Source organism: Nannospalax galili, unplaced genomic scaffold, assembly GCF_000622305.1.
Source record: "Nannospalax galili isolate Female #2095 unplaced genomic scaffold, S.galili_v1.0 scaffold33, whole genome shotgun sequence".
NCBI classification, from domain to species: domain Eukaryota; kingdom Metazoa; phylum Chordata; class Mammalia; order Rodentia; family Spalacidae; genus Nannospalax; species Nannospalax galili.
In genome coordinates, this window is record NW_008335436.1 from 1,257,147 (window position 1) to 1,270,288 (window position 13,142).

The window sequence follows — 13,142 nt, forward strand, 5'->3', positions numbered from 1 at the left end:
AGTATTCTCATTTTCTAAAAGTCATTGAATTAAACAGGAGAAAGCTTATACACAGCAGGTGAATTCATATCTCCAAAAGGCTGACAATAAAATCATCGCTGTTTCACATGACAGCTGTTTACTCAGAGGGGAGTGATTTGCCTGCCCATCTCAAGAAGGGAATCTGCTGTGGACATAATTGATCTGCTACCACCATAATCTATTATCTACACGGTGGCAGTTGGGTGGGCTGATGTGACTGGAGCAGGCTAGCAACTCCATTCTAATGTCCTTCTGCACTTATTGACATTTTTGTTTTGTATTCAAAGCTGCTGCTGTGGCTACAGCCTTGACAGTGTTGACCTTTATTACATGTAAAGTGACTAAAAGGACTAGTCCTCCTTATTCCATGGTCATTCTTTATTGCTGAGGGTTATGGTAGGTCATTGGCTGGTAAGAACGGCTGAAAAATAAAGCCTAATATTGTCTAGGTGCAGTAATTTTTCTGATGGGTCTAGAAACTCCCTTATCCAACACAAGTTCTGACCCTTCTCAACGGATGTGCTACGTGCTGCTGCTCACCAGGGATGGTTATTGTCTACCCTGCCCTAGGAGACCTACACAACCCCTAACTCAAGCTCTTAGAGCTCTTTAGTTTCCTAAAGAGTAAATGGAGGCTCAGGATAGGAAACTGCCATGGCTGTGCTCAGTCAAGTAGGTAAAAGCTGAAATTTTACTCTCCTTCATAGCCATCATATTATCAATAGCACTACGTATAGTCATCATTACTGAGCAACGACATATGCCCAGCACAGCATGTGTGTATTGATTCCAGTAGTCACAAGTTTGCAATTAGGCACTGTCATCCTCTTTCACAGGTTAGATAGAGTACAAGGTCTCAGAAAATTAGAATGGTTTCCTAAATACATCACCAGTACATAGGTGAATTTGTGCACAAATCTAGTTGGCTCGGTTTAACTCTGGAGGTCTGACTCTTTACACCTTGATCCTAGCAGTACCTGGGACAATTCAAGACCACACCACTCCCAGGCTTCAGAAAAAGACACCCCCAGCAGTCACACAAGCCTTCCCTATCACACCCTCCACAATTCAGCACAGGGTAGACTTCCAGGCATCTGTTCCCTTCTGTACTGAGATCTGTCCCGCAATATTTTGAAGGTTCTTCCTAATGTTGATTAGAGACTTTTCATTATGGGGTCTAGTTAGACTATTTATTTTAACTGTAACTCTTACAGTAGTAATCCAGTCATAAAGACCAATGTGGCCTTGCTCTATAAGAGTAGCTGTCTTAGACTTCCTGGGAGAGAACAGACTCAGTCTGACATGGATCCTTGTTCACTCTCTCTGTTGACCTTGACAGTCATGAAAAACCTCTGAGCCTCTGTTTTCTTGTGCACGTGTGCAAAGCAGAGCAATAACAACCTGAGAAGATTACTAAAAATACCAGCTCGTGAAAATGTTCTTATATAGCGCCCAACACTCATTAACCCCGGAGAAATGGGTTTCCTTCCCTTCCCTTCCTCTACTGTTTCTCTGCTCTTCTCTCAGTTACCCTGACCTATTTTCCTGTACTTGCTTATCTCCTCTGCTCTCCCCCAAGTTTTCTGTCATACCTATATTTCCTCTGACATCATATTGCCATTCTCCTGAGTGTGGTAAAAGGACTCAGAAGGAACATGGTAACCTCATTGGCTAGAAGAGATGATGAGAAATGGGGAAAAATTGAGGTAAAAGAATGAAAGTTGGTTACCTATAGAAAAACATTTGGTATGGTAGACACAACTCCCTGTGTCTGACTACACTCTCACTTCAGGCAAGTGATATTTTTCTTCTTCTTTTCCCTTCTGGTTGCAATGGAGTTCATTCACATGAACAGTTCTGGCCAATGAATGGGGGTAATAGTGACGAGTGAGCACAGAGCATCGAGTTTCTACTGTAAGGTCCTCCAGTCGTAGTCTTACTCACCAAAGTGAACCATGAAGTATCATATTAAGACAGGGCATCATAAAGTAATACAGAGTGGCCACATGGCACTGAGCTTATTTTCACCTGCAGTACATGTATAATGCAAAGGACAAATTAACTTCTGTTATTATAAGCTACTGAGAATTTGTGTTCATTATCACAAAATCTCTTATAGAACACAGCATTCCAAGCCCTGACTTTCATCTTGTAATCCCTGTAAAAAGTTTTTTGTGGATAGTGTTGATTGGTTTTGTTTTGTTTATTTGTTTGTTGTCTTTGTTTGGGAGGTTTCCTCTTATACATCAAATCATGACCTGACAGATGGGATAAAAGAACTGGACTTTGAAATGTGAAACGTGGACCTTGGTTTGTTGAGCCTTGTAAGTAAGAGGATTTAATTTCAGTTCCCAGATTGGAAAAGCCAGGAGTGGAGGTAGACACATGCAATCCAAACACTGAGGGAGGTGGAGACAAGAAGATCCATAGGGTGCCCCGGCCAGCTAGTCTAGCCTAGTTGGGGAGTTCCAAGCCAGTGAGAGACTTTGTCTCAAAGGAAGTACACAATAGTCCTTAGGATGACATCTAAGGTTGTCTTTTGGCTTCCACATGCACTCACACATGTGTGAGCATATATACACATGTACCTGAACACATGAACACGTGCACATATACATACACACCTACACATACACCCACATAATAACAAAAAAAGAGAAATACAAGTTGAGTCCCACCCCAGACCCAATTATGCATTTTTACATGGGTGCTAAAGATGGAAACACAGTCTTCATGCATGTATACCAGGCACTTTATAGATTGAGCTACTTCCCCAGCCCCAGGTTATTTCCTTAACTTCTCTCTCTCTTCTCTCTCTCTCTCCTCTCTCTCTCCCTGAATAATTTTTACTGAGTTTTTGTGCATTGTATATAATAGATCTTAATCAAATTTAGACTCATCCACATTCCCCCATACCCCACACACACACTGGATTTCATGCATCCTGTCATACATGTGATGTCATATGTGATGAAGCTTTTGTACCCAGATAGTCCTCAGTGCAAGTTCATCCACTGGAGTCTGGTCAGCCAATCTAGAGTCACTCTCTTAAAGAAGATCTACTCTTCCTCACCCAGCAATAATCAGTTTCCTGCCGCCCATCTCCTTCATTCTATATTGGGTTTTTGTCTGATTGAGTTGTTATGTCTTGAGTATGCTGTCACCATTGTTGCAAGGTCATACAAGTAAGTTCCCAGTGACCTGAATGGCTCTGTTTCCTGATGTTCATGACAGACCCTGGCTCTTATAATATTTCCACCCCCTCTTCTACAAAGGTTGGTCCCTGAGCTGTGGGTGGATGAGGTTTAATATAGGAGTCCTATCTAGGGACACGCACTCTGAAGTCTCTTGTTTTCTAAAACTTGACCAGTTGTGGCCTTCCATACGGAGCACACTCTGCTGTATGAAGAAGCTTTGCTGGTGAGAGTTGAGGGATCCATTAGGATTCTCTCTGCCCCTTCTTCTATGATGTTCCATGGGCCTTAGGTGTAGAGGTTCTGCTGTAGATGTATCATTTAGGCCTGTGCATCTCTCAGACATATATGCTCTGTGTATGACCAGTTGTGGAACTCTGTAAGAGCCTCTACCTGCTGCAAAAAGAAGTTTATTTGATGAGTGGTGTGCAACATACTTGTCTGTAAATATAAGGATCCACATTTAGCATACAGTAAGAATTTTCATTTGTCTAGAGACAAAAATGGGGTTTTTGGCAGAAATAGGGTTTTTTTCTAGGATTTATGACGTCTCCAACCATGTGTATTTAGCTATATTTACAGTGTTACCCATGAGTTCCCTCCCACTGAGAGAGCTTTCAGTTCAATTAAATAGCTGTGGATTACTCCCTAGATAAAATGGCACATGCCTTTAGTACCAGCACTCAGGAGGCAGAGGCAGGTGGATCTCTGTAAGGCCACCCTGGTCTACATAGTGAGTTCCAGGTAAGCTGGGGCTACAGGGATACAATGTCTCAAAAAAAAAAAAAAAAAAAAAGACCAAAAGAAAAAAATGTTACTACCATACCAATAGAGATAAATTTACTGTGCCCGTCATTGTGGTTATTGGGTTTTACAGCTGGGTTGGACTATTGATTGATTTTAACACCTAGCATAGTATACTCTAGAACTATGAGAACTAGTTTACAGGGAGGAGGCTTCAGACAAGTCCTATGTCTGAAGTATGTCCTGTCTTCAGCAATAGGGTCTTACCTTCAAGTTCTGGGAGGTAATCAAGGATTACCTGGGAGTCTCTTAGACAACCCTGACCAACAACTCAAAGGGAGGTTTCTCTTGTCTGGCACTGTGCTGCTTGCTGTATAGCCCTCAGATATACACATGCGCTCATATGCACTCATGTTCAGATATTGTGTGTGTATTATTCGGGGAGAGTTGAGTTAATACATTGCCCTCTGGCTTTTTACATCTCTTAAGCTTTATTTACATATACCCCCCACTGAACCACTCATGATATTCTCAGCTCTGTTGGGGTCTTCTTTTCTGTCCTCCTCAACCTAGAAGCACTGCTTCCAGAGATAGGGCTCCACATCGGCCTCTGTCTGGTCAGGCTGTTACAGTGCCTTTTCTTTCTCAGCCTTTGAATCCACTCAGAGGCAAGAGTCAGGAACATCAACGATCTTGGGATTGTTCTAGAAGGAAACATCAGGTGCTCATCCTTATGAACCAGGAGACGAAATCATATAACTGTTTTAAAGTATCTGGCCAATCCCTTCATGGCTTAACTATCATCCATTTGAGTAGGTCAGTCATGAGGGATTTTAGTGATCACCTTGCTGACATATGGTATTTGTAAAAGTCCTGGGTAAGATGCCCTGCCCCTTCCTTGAAAAGAGATAGTTTTTTGTCTGAGCCCTACAATCACTTAGGTGAAGTGGTACTGTTGTTCTCCTGATATTTCCGCTTTATTCTCGTCATTGTACTTAGTCTCCACAGCTTTCTTTACTTGCTTGTGGTCTGTCTCTCTCCCCTAGACTGTAAGCTCAAGAACAGAAATCATTTCTGCGGTGTTCATGGAAGCATCCTGAGAGTCTTGAATATGTACTTGATAAATGAATCAACACTCTACAGCCTATTCACTGGAACAAGAAAGCTAGGACCTGTCCTGCCCAGATCGAATTAGCAGGCACTCTGAAGTATCCTTGCTAGACTTTGGTATTGTGATGTCTGCCAACCCTCTTGCTGTGCATGTCTCCAAACTCTTGACAATATTTCCTGTCAAAGTGTTGTCAATGGCTTCTGATAAAATCAGTTATCACCAGACAAGAGATAAGAGGTTGTAAATAAGGGAGGAGGACTCTGGGGAAATCTTATCAAGAAATCTTACTAAGGTGTAACTTTGTATTGCAATCTATGCAAGATCTGCCCAGTAAGTTCCCTCATCTGCCCTTTGCTGGGTAAAGTTGACTTGGGTATTGAAAACTTATTTGAATGTATTCTGAGACCTACTGTAACTGCTGTGAAACTGTCCATAACTTTCCAAAATGCATACTTATCCAAGTAACTGTTGTTAAAGGCACAGTTTTTGAGGCCAAATTAAATGATTTCATGCTTATTTTTCTATTTCTTGTGTTTCCTGATAGCACTACAGAGATGGATAGGAGTCAGAGGCAGCATTTTACCTAGACGAGCAATTTTTTAAATGGTGTGGGTGGTGCTGGAGAGATGGCTCATTGGTTAAGAGCACTGGCTATTCTTGCAGAAGACCCGAGTTTGAACCCAGCATCCGTATAGCAGCTAACAACTGTCTATAACTTCAATTCCAGGGAATCCAGTGTCCTCTTCTGTCCTCAGTCAGGCACAGCATGATGTGGGCGCACTTACACACATGCAGGCACAACACTCGTGCACATAAAAAAAAAACTAAAAATAAATAAATAACCGGTGTGGACAAGAACTTCCATGGCACCTTCCAGCCCTATGGTTTTCCTAAATATGCGGTAGCCTAGATAGACAATTTCTATTACTGTTAAAGGGAAGTATCCCAGGATATGGGGTTGGAATTTGATAAAGAGTGGGGTGTCCCTGGTTTGGATAAGGATTGAACTGGGTTTAGAAAATCGGGCCACCATTCAATCTACTACTGAGTAACCAGAAACTGTTCCTGAGTTCAGAATGTTTTTGTCTTTAGAATCAACCTTTTTGAATTACCAACCCAAATAAATTTTACCAAGCAAAGGCAGAAAAGTCTAAAGCCCACTGTGCTAAAATATAGGCACAAAAGTGTGTCAAATAGTAAATATTCATAACCACTAGGATTTGGTCTGGTGTTCTAAGGATGGAAGTCGTGGAGCTGAAAAAACCCACCACAGAGGAGAGTACAGTTGAAAGGGAACCCTTCACAGCCCTTGAGTTTTGGGTGTAATTGTAAAGGTACAGCGATACCCTAACTTTCCAGTATCTGCCTGTTCCCAGCAAACCTCAGCTTCCCCTCTCCTCACCCAAATAACACATCCGAACAAAAAGAGTTCCTGCATTTTCCTCAGCTCACAGTACTAGCAGTCTGTATTTGTTCACTTTCTACCTTCCACCAGTGTCTTCTCAGGCACTAACCCATCTGAACATTACAACTATCTTATAGAGAAAGCATTCTTTCCGCCACTTTAAATATAAAACTCTGAGACAGTAAGTGATTGGCCAAGGGTTATATGGTAAGTCACTGGCAGGGCCTACATTCCAGACTTCTACCTCTTCAACTTTACTCTTTCTCTACATTTCATAACTTTTGGATTCTAAGAGGTCTAATATGTTCTGAAGGATCACTCAGAAGCTTAAATTATGGTGATGTCTCAAGAAGGTAAAGGTGTAGGCTCAAGACTGTGGTAAGCTTGAGGTAAGAAAACTTACCAAGACTGTTCTGATCATGACTGGATGTGACAGAGGTGAACTCAAACCCTGAGGTCCAGGGCTGATCCACAACCTAGAATTAGATGTGAACCTTCCCTTGACAGAGAGAGTACCAGTCAGCCAGTATTCTCTCTGAACACAACAGGCTCAATAAATTGTATTTCTAATAGCATGACGATAATATTTTAGCTGCCATATATTTTGGGGACTTGGGCAAAGGTAAAAGAATTTCTGAAGGTATCTGTCATCCAAATCAATCTACTCAATGCATTTTAAATGGTTCATTCACAGCTGAGGTCAAATGAGTCAAGATTGGTACACTCTAGTTTTTATTTTTTTTCCCTTTTTCTTTCTTTTTTTTTGTTATTGTTGGTTTATTTGCTTTGTTTTTATGTTTTTATGTTTTGTTTTTTGAGACAGTCTCACTATGTAGCCCTGCTGGCCTAGAACTCAATATGTAGACCAGGCTGGCCTTGAACTCACAACGGATCCTTCTACCTCTGCCTCCCAAGAACTTAGATTAAAGGTGTACACCACCACACACCTGCTAGTCCCTATACTTTTGAGATACAACATGTGTCCAGGACACTCACCTTGAGGAACCAAGGTAAAATATAAACCTCGTGCCTCTCTTCTGCCCACTTAACCTGGCTATCTGTCTAGCCTGACCTCATGGAAGCTCTTTCCACATTGGAAAAAAAGGTTGCCTCCATTCTACTCATACATGAATCACTTCTTGTTTTCTGAAATGTATTTGGGGGAGTGTTTGCTTGCTTCTTTTTAAAACAGGGTCTCCCTATAGCCCCAGCTGGCCTGGAACCACTATGTAGACCAGGCTAGACTTGAACTCATAGAGATTCACCTGCCTCTCCCTCCCAGGTTCTGGGATTAAAGACGAAAGCCACCTCACCCAGATATCTGAAATGGATTTTAATGGCGGCAACAGGACTCTCCTTTACTGATCTCCACATACATGTCCAGCACACAGTCAGGCAACTTCAAGAACGTGATGGAAATTCTGCCAACAGTCTAGGAGGTGGTCACTTCATAGATAAGAGAAGAAAGACTAGCCATTAAATGCTCCAAAGTCATAGACTGAAATTCCTTGTGGGTCTTCAAAATCTCAAATCTAGTGTTAGCAGATATGAGATGCTATGGGCTTGGAACTAAGCTCCATCTATTTGAGCTCTGGGTTTGTCTTCTTTGAAAACTGAAGGGAAAATCAAACTCCCCAACCCTTCCTTCCAGCAGTGATGAGGTGGATGAAAGCAGGTTAAGCCTAGAAAGGGCTGTGCAAAGGGAGGGGTAACTTCCAGGGTGCAGGAAGAAGGCCTAGCTGAGCCCAGCAGAGGTGTAGTGGATGGCAGACGTCATCCCAACCAATACAGCCACACTGCAGAGTCCCAACCCACCCTGCTTTGTCGAGGAAGACAACTGTCTCTTCCCCTATGCTCCACACAGAGCAAGATACTGGAGGTCGTACCTGGACCAAGGAGGCCAGCAAGGAGACGCAGACCTGGTGGAGCGAGGGGAGAAGGGGGTGCGATGCTGGGACTCAGTAATGCAAGGGGCTGGGCTAGGCACGTGACTCCAAGGAGGCGGAGACTGGCAAGCCAGAGAGCGGACTGGCAGGCTCAGGAGGGGTGCGGAGTGGGTTCGATCTGAATAATTGAGGAGCTGTTCAGCAGCAGCCGCTGCCTCCTGCCTTCCTTTGCCGCCACCACCGCCCCCATTGCAGCCGAGAGACGCCCCGCGCTGCAAGTGCAGACCACGGGCCAGCAGCAGACAGGCCGTCACCTCCAGCCTCTCTGGTGAGTGAATGTCCCCCTTCGCCACAGCCAGAGCCCCCTGCACGGCCCGGGTACCCCAGCTGGACCCCCCACGACTAAGATGAACCAGGGAGCCCGAGGCATCAGAGGGAGGGAGGAGGAATATGGCGCGGAGGCTGAGGGCGCCCTCCTGGAAGGGGCTCCCAGAAAGAAGGAAAAAAGCTGGGGTCAGGGTCGTGCGGGCTCTGGCCGGGAGTGGGGTCTTGGATGCGGGGACGCGTGAGTGCTGGCAGGCGGGGCAGGAGGCAGAGATGCGGGGCGCAGTCTGGGCCGCCCAGGCTCCGCAGACTTGGGGCCCATCCTTCCCTCCCAGCTTGGACACTCACCTGACTGGGGCAGCTGGGCTCTCGGCCTGGGACTGAGCTCTTGGAAAAGGAAGAGATGCTTTTTTTCCAGCCACAGCCCCAGAGGACGGCAGGGGTAACATTTGTGCTTTTACCTGAGCAAAACTCTTCAAAGGGACTCTAGAGGAGCCGGGCGCCCCGACTAGGATGGTGCTGCGTGGGGGGCATCAATCCCCTGCCAACCAGGATGCGCTGGGGCGATGAGAGGGATGTGACGGGGAGGTATCCAGGGAAGCTCCTGCCTGGAGCAAGCAGCCCTGGGAAATGACTCTCTTCCCAGGGCTTCTCCCTTTCAGCCTTGTCTCTTCCATCCCCAAACACATTCAGTTTCCCGTGAATCCGGAGGGTCAGGATAGGGTGGCGTGGCCCCGGACCTCTTCTCTCTCCTGAGTCACCCCTCGTCCCCCGCCAAATGTGCAATTTATATTTTGATCGCACTATAAGGCAGAAGCTGCCAAACAGAAGCGAAGGAAAGGCAAAGATGAGGGAAGGCAGCAGGGCTGTCGCCTGTTCCTAGCACTATCCGCTACCTGTGTGAAGCTCGTTTCATTGAGATCTTCCGCCGAGAGGCGGGTCAGTCATGACTGGACTGTGACAAGGACTGTGAGCTAACTTGCCTCCCTCTAGGCCTTGGATCTCAGAGACCCCAGGGAGCACAGGCCAAGGAGGTGGCAAGGGACCGGGAGCTGTCCTCGGTGCTGAAAGTTGTCGGTGGCTGAAAGCTAAATATCTGGGGAGCTGGGGGGGCTCGGGCTGGTCAGCAGTTCCTGTGAGCAGGAATTGTATTACATTCAGCTAAAGGGCATACGGTGTTTACCAAGAAAATAAGTGATGGTCCTTTGCCTTCCCAGTTCTGTGCTTCCCCAGACCCTGCTTGGGAAGTTCCTGGCACTTCTGGGTGGAAGAGCAAGGCACCCTGTCACTCCACGATCCAGCTCCAGTGACTTCGGGTGGCACCTCGTTCTGCCCGTGCACTGTCTTTCTGTTGAAAAGCAGTTAGGGATGCTGTTCTGTTAAGCATTTCTGAGACTTTTGGGAATCAGGGAATTGTAAGGCTACAGAAAAGGAAGTGGATTCATTACAAAGGAGAGTGGAATTCATTCTTGCATCTGGTCCTGCTTCTTTTCTGTGCTGTGCATTTTTCTCTGGCCACCACACATTGTTTACATCCTCTAAACATGTCCTCTAAATATGCCTTGGTTTTGTTTCTTTAGTATCTTATGGGTAAGATGAGGAAAGGAGTTAGCCAATTTGTGGAGGCCAAATTAAGAGAATATTTATTTACTAAACATCTATAGAATCATAGGTAACATCATTTCATTTAAATTTCACATTAGCTATTAACTGCATCTCTCACACAAATGAGAAAACCTGTTGGGAATCTTGAACCCAGAGGTTGTTTTCACATTTGGTTCTGTTTACCTCCAATGTCCAAGCCACTTTCATGTTCTTGTTTCGGTATCTGGCCTTCAATAGCTGTTATCGGGGAATGGGAACACAGCAAGTGACAGAGGAGGGGGGCCAACCTCTCTCTTTCACACATTGCTCTCTCTTCCTTCCTTAATCTGTTCATCCACCTGCTGTCACTCATTCCCACCCTCCCAACTGCTTTTATGCATGCTGCTTGGAATACAACTGCTCACATAACTTGAGCTTCAAGTTTACACAAAAAAGTTGGAAGACTAAACCAGCAAGAGCAAAAAGAGTGGACAACTGAGTCTGGGGGCCCAGAGTCCACATGTGCCACACATGTCCTATTGCATTTAGGGTCTGAATAACTTTGAAGTTACCATTTGTTACCATCAGTTTTCAGAAAGGAGAATGTGGGAACCCATTGAGATAGTCACTGCTTTCAGTCACATGATTGAAAAGCCAGTATTAAAACCCTGTAAACTTGTTCCAGAGCCAGTTTCCTTCCTGTTAATATGTAGTTCCTGAAATACACATCCACAATGGTTCTTCCACCAACCTTTAACAAGAATAGAAAGCATCAGTGAACTCAGTAATAAGCAAGTGTCGAAAATACAAGCAGTCTTCTTAGTTACCATTTCCTCTGCTTTTTCTCTTCTGGTTCTACTGTCCCAGAATTATCTGCCTTAGTATACATGAGAACTATAACAGACCTTCTTCAGCAACATGTTCCCCATTCACAAACACAGATGATAGGATAGCTATCCTCAATAGGCCTTTATGTTGTCCATATTTTCTCTGCCCTAGTCCCAACAACATAGTTTCCCCCAAATTGATTATCCTAATCAGTTTCCCCCAATCTCAAAAGGACTCAGAGGAGGGCTCTAAAATAATCTAGGCAGAAACAAGGATCATTGAAAGTGCCAATATTTATAAAACTCTTTCCTAAGCTAGGCAGTATATGAAGTCTGGTCACCCATTATTTCAAGGAGTATCCCCAATTCTCCAAAGTATCATGGGTAAGATGAGGAAAGGAGTTAGCCAATTTGTGGAGGCCAAATTAAGAGAATATTTATTTACTAAACATCTATAAACATCAGAGCTTGTCCTAGAGATTATAGATCACTCTAGCAGTCACTTCTTGTTTCTCTTTCCAGGCTGTAGTAGAATTCCATCTTCATTCACTGGGTTTCTACAGCTCTAGTAATTTCATTGGCAAAACAGACATTTTTGTATTGAATTGATAGTTCTGTCCTGCTCAAATACATGCAGCTTAGAAATTCAAATTCAATCCAAATGGGACTGAAATGCAAATGGCTCTCCCATTTGTTAGTCCTTCCATAGAGATCTCCATATGCCTTCTTATTGTTAATGCCAACATTTTGCTTAACCCTCCCCCCCAGGCCCAGTTAAGGCATAATTCATATTAAATACATAACCTTCCAAGTCTGCAAAGATGCTGTTGATGGATTGCTCTGGGCCCTGTGACCCTAATTCCTACGCTGTTTAGAATCTCTCTGTCCAGTATGGTAGTCACTAGCTACATAGAGCTATTTAAAGTTAAATTGCAATTAAAATATTCAAAAGTCAGTATCTCATATTTCAAGTGCTCAGTAACCATATGTCTCAAACGGCCGTCTTATTGGAGAGGGCAAACATTTTTCCATCATTGCAGAACATTCTTTTGGACGATGCTGCTTAGAAAGTGCTAGAAAAAAAATCCTCACAGCAACAAAGAACTAGAAATTGGGAAGAATTAAGAATTTAAGACTCTCTCTGAGGCTTCTGCCAAGAAAGGAGAAAAGAGTAGTAGGTCTTCTGTATCTCCAGCAGCCAAAGGTGGCCAGTAATCAGACTAGGAAGGGGTGGCATGTCTCCTTTAGGAGCTGGTAGCCTTAGAAGTCTGCTCTACAGGCATTCCATGAATGTGTTTTGTTTGTTTGTTTCCTGAATTCCAACTTAGAAGTAACCCTATTCTTGCCCAGAATTCAGGTGCATATAGCATAATAATATGTGTGTATCTTGTCTTGGCAAATGTAGTATGATAAACATGGAAGTTTTAAAAGACTGAATCAGTAGTAAGTGTGCTAAAGGGTGACATTACAGAGCCTCCTGGGGTTCCATTCCTTCATCTGTAAAACACTGATGGGAATTGCCAAAACTATTTCCAACAACTGTGGTAAGGCTGAAAGTGTAGCTATGTGCAAGTGCTTTTAAAGAGTGTGATTGAAAGTGATCATTGATCATTCCGTGTACATGTGGTACAGTCTATGCCCGAACAGGGTAGCTTAAGTTGAATGATTTCTGAGTGTTTTCTTATCTTCCAAATGAATATATTTTACCTTTATTTTCATTTTCACTGAAAAGTAGAATGTTGAATTCAAAATCTGGATTGCAGAGATTTCTGATGGGTTAGGTTCTATTAATAGAAACTCTACGCATTGTGGTTTATTTTATTTGAACCTGAACATTTCCTTTTCAGAATAATAGTAGCTAATTAAAAAGTCACAGTGTCTTTAATAAATCAATCATTTTAAGTTAATTATCAATAATAAGCCTGCCATGATATTAGGAGTTCAGAAATGTTAGGAAGGTATTATGGATATTCCTCAGTACAAAGAGATGAGATCGAAAAAGACCAAAAAAAAAAAAAAAAAAAAAAAAAAAAAAAAAAAAAAAAA

At 43.5% G+C, this 13,142-nt stretch overlaps 1 protein-coding gene across 1 annotated transcript in view; it reads left to right on the forward strand.

The window, feature by feature from the left end:
• The first annotated feature begins 8,436 nt into the window (after positions 1 to 8,436).
• Slc7a14 (solute carrier family 7 member 14) overlaps positions 8,437 to 13,142 on the forward strand; it is a 125,770-nt gene continuing 121,064 nt past the window's right edge. Inside the window, exon 1 of the mRNA XM_008830108.2 lies at positions 8,437 to 8,689. The gene's annotated coding sequence lies outside the window, so the exon portion shown is untranslated. The remainder of the gene's footprint in view (positions 8,690 to 13,142) is intronic.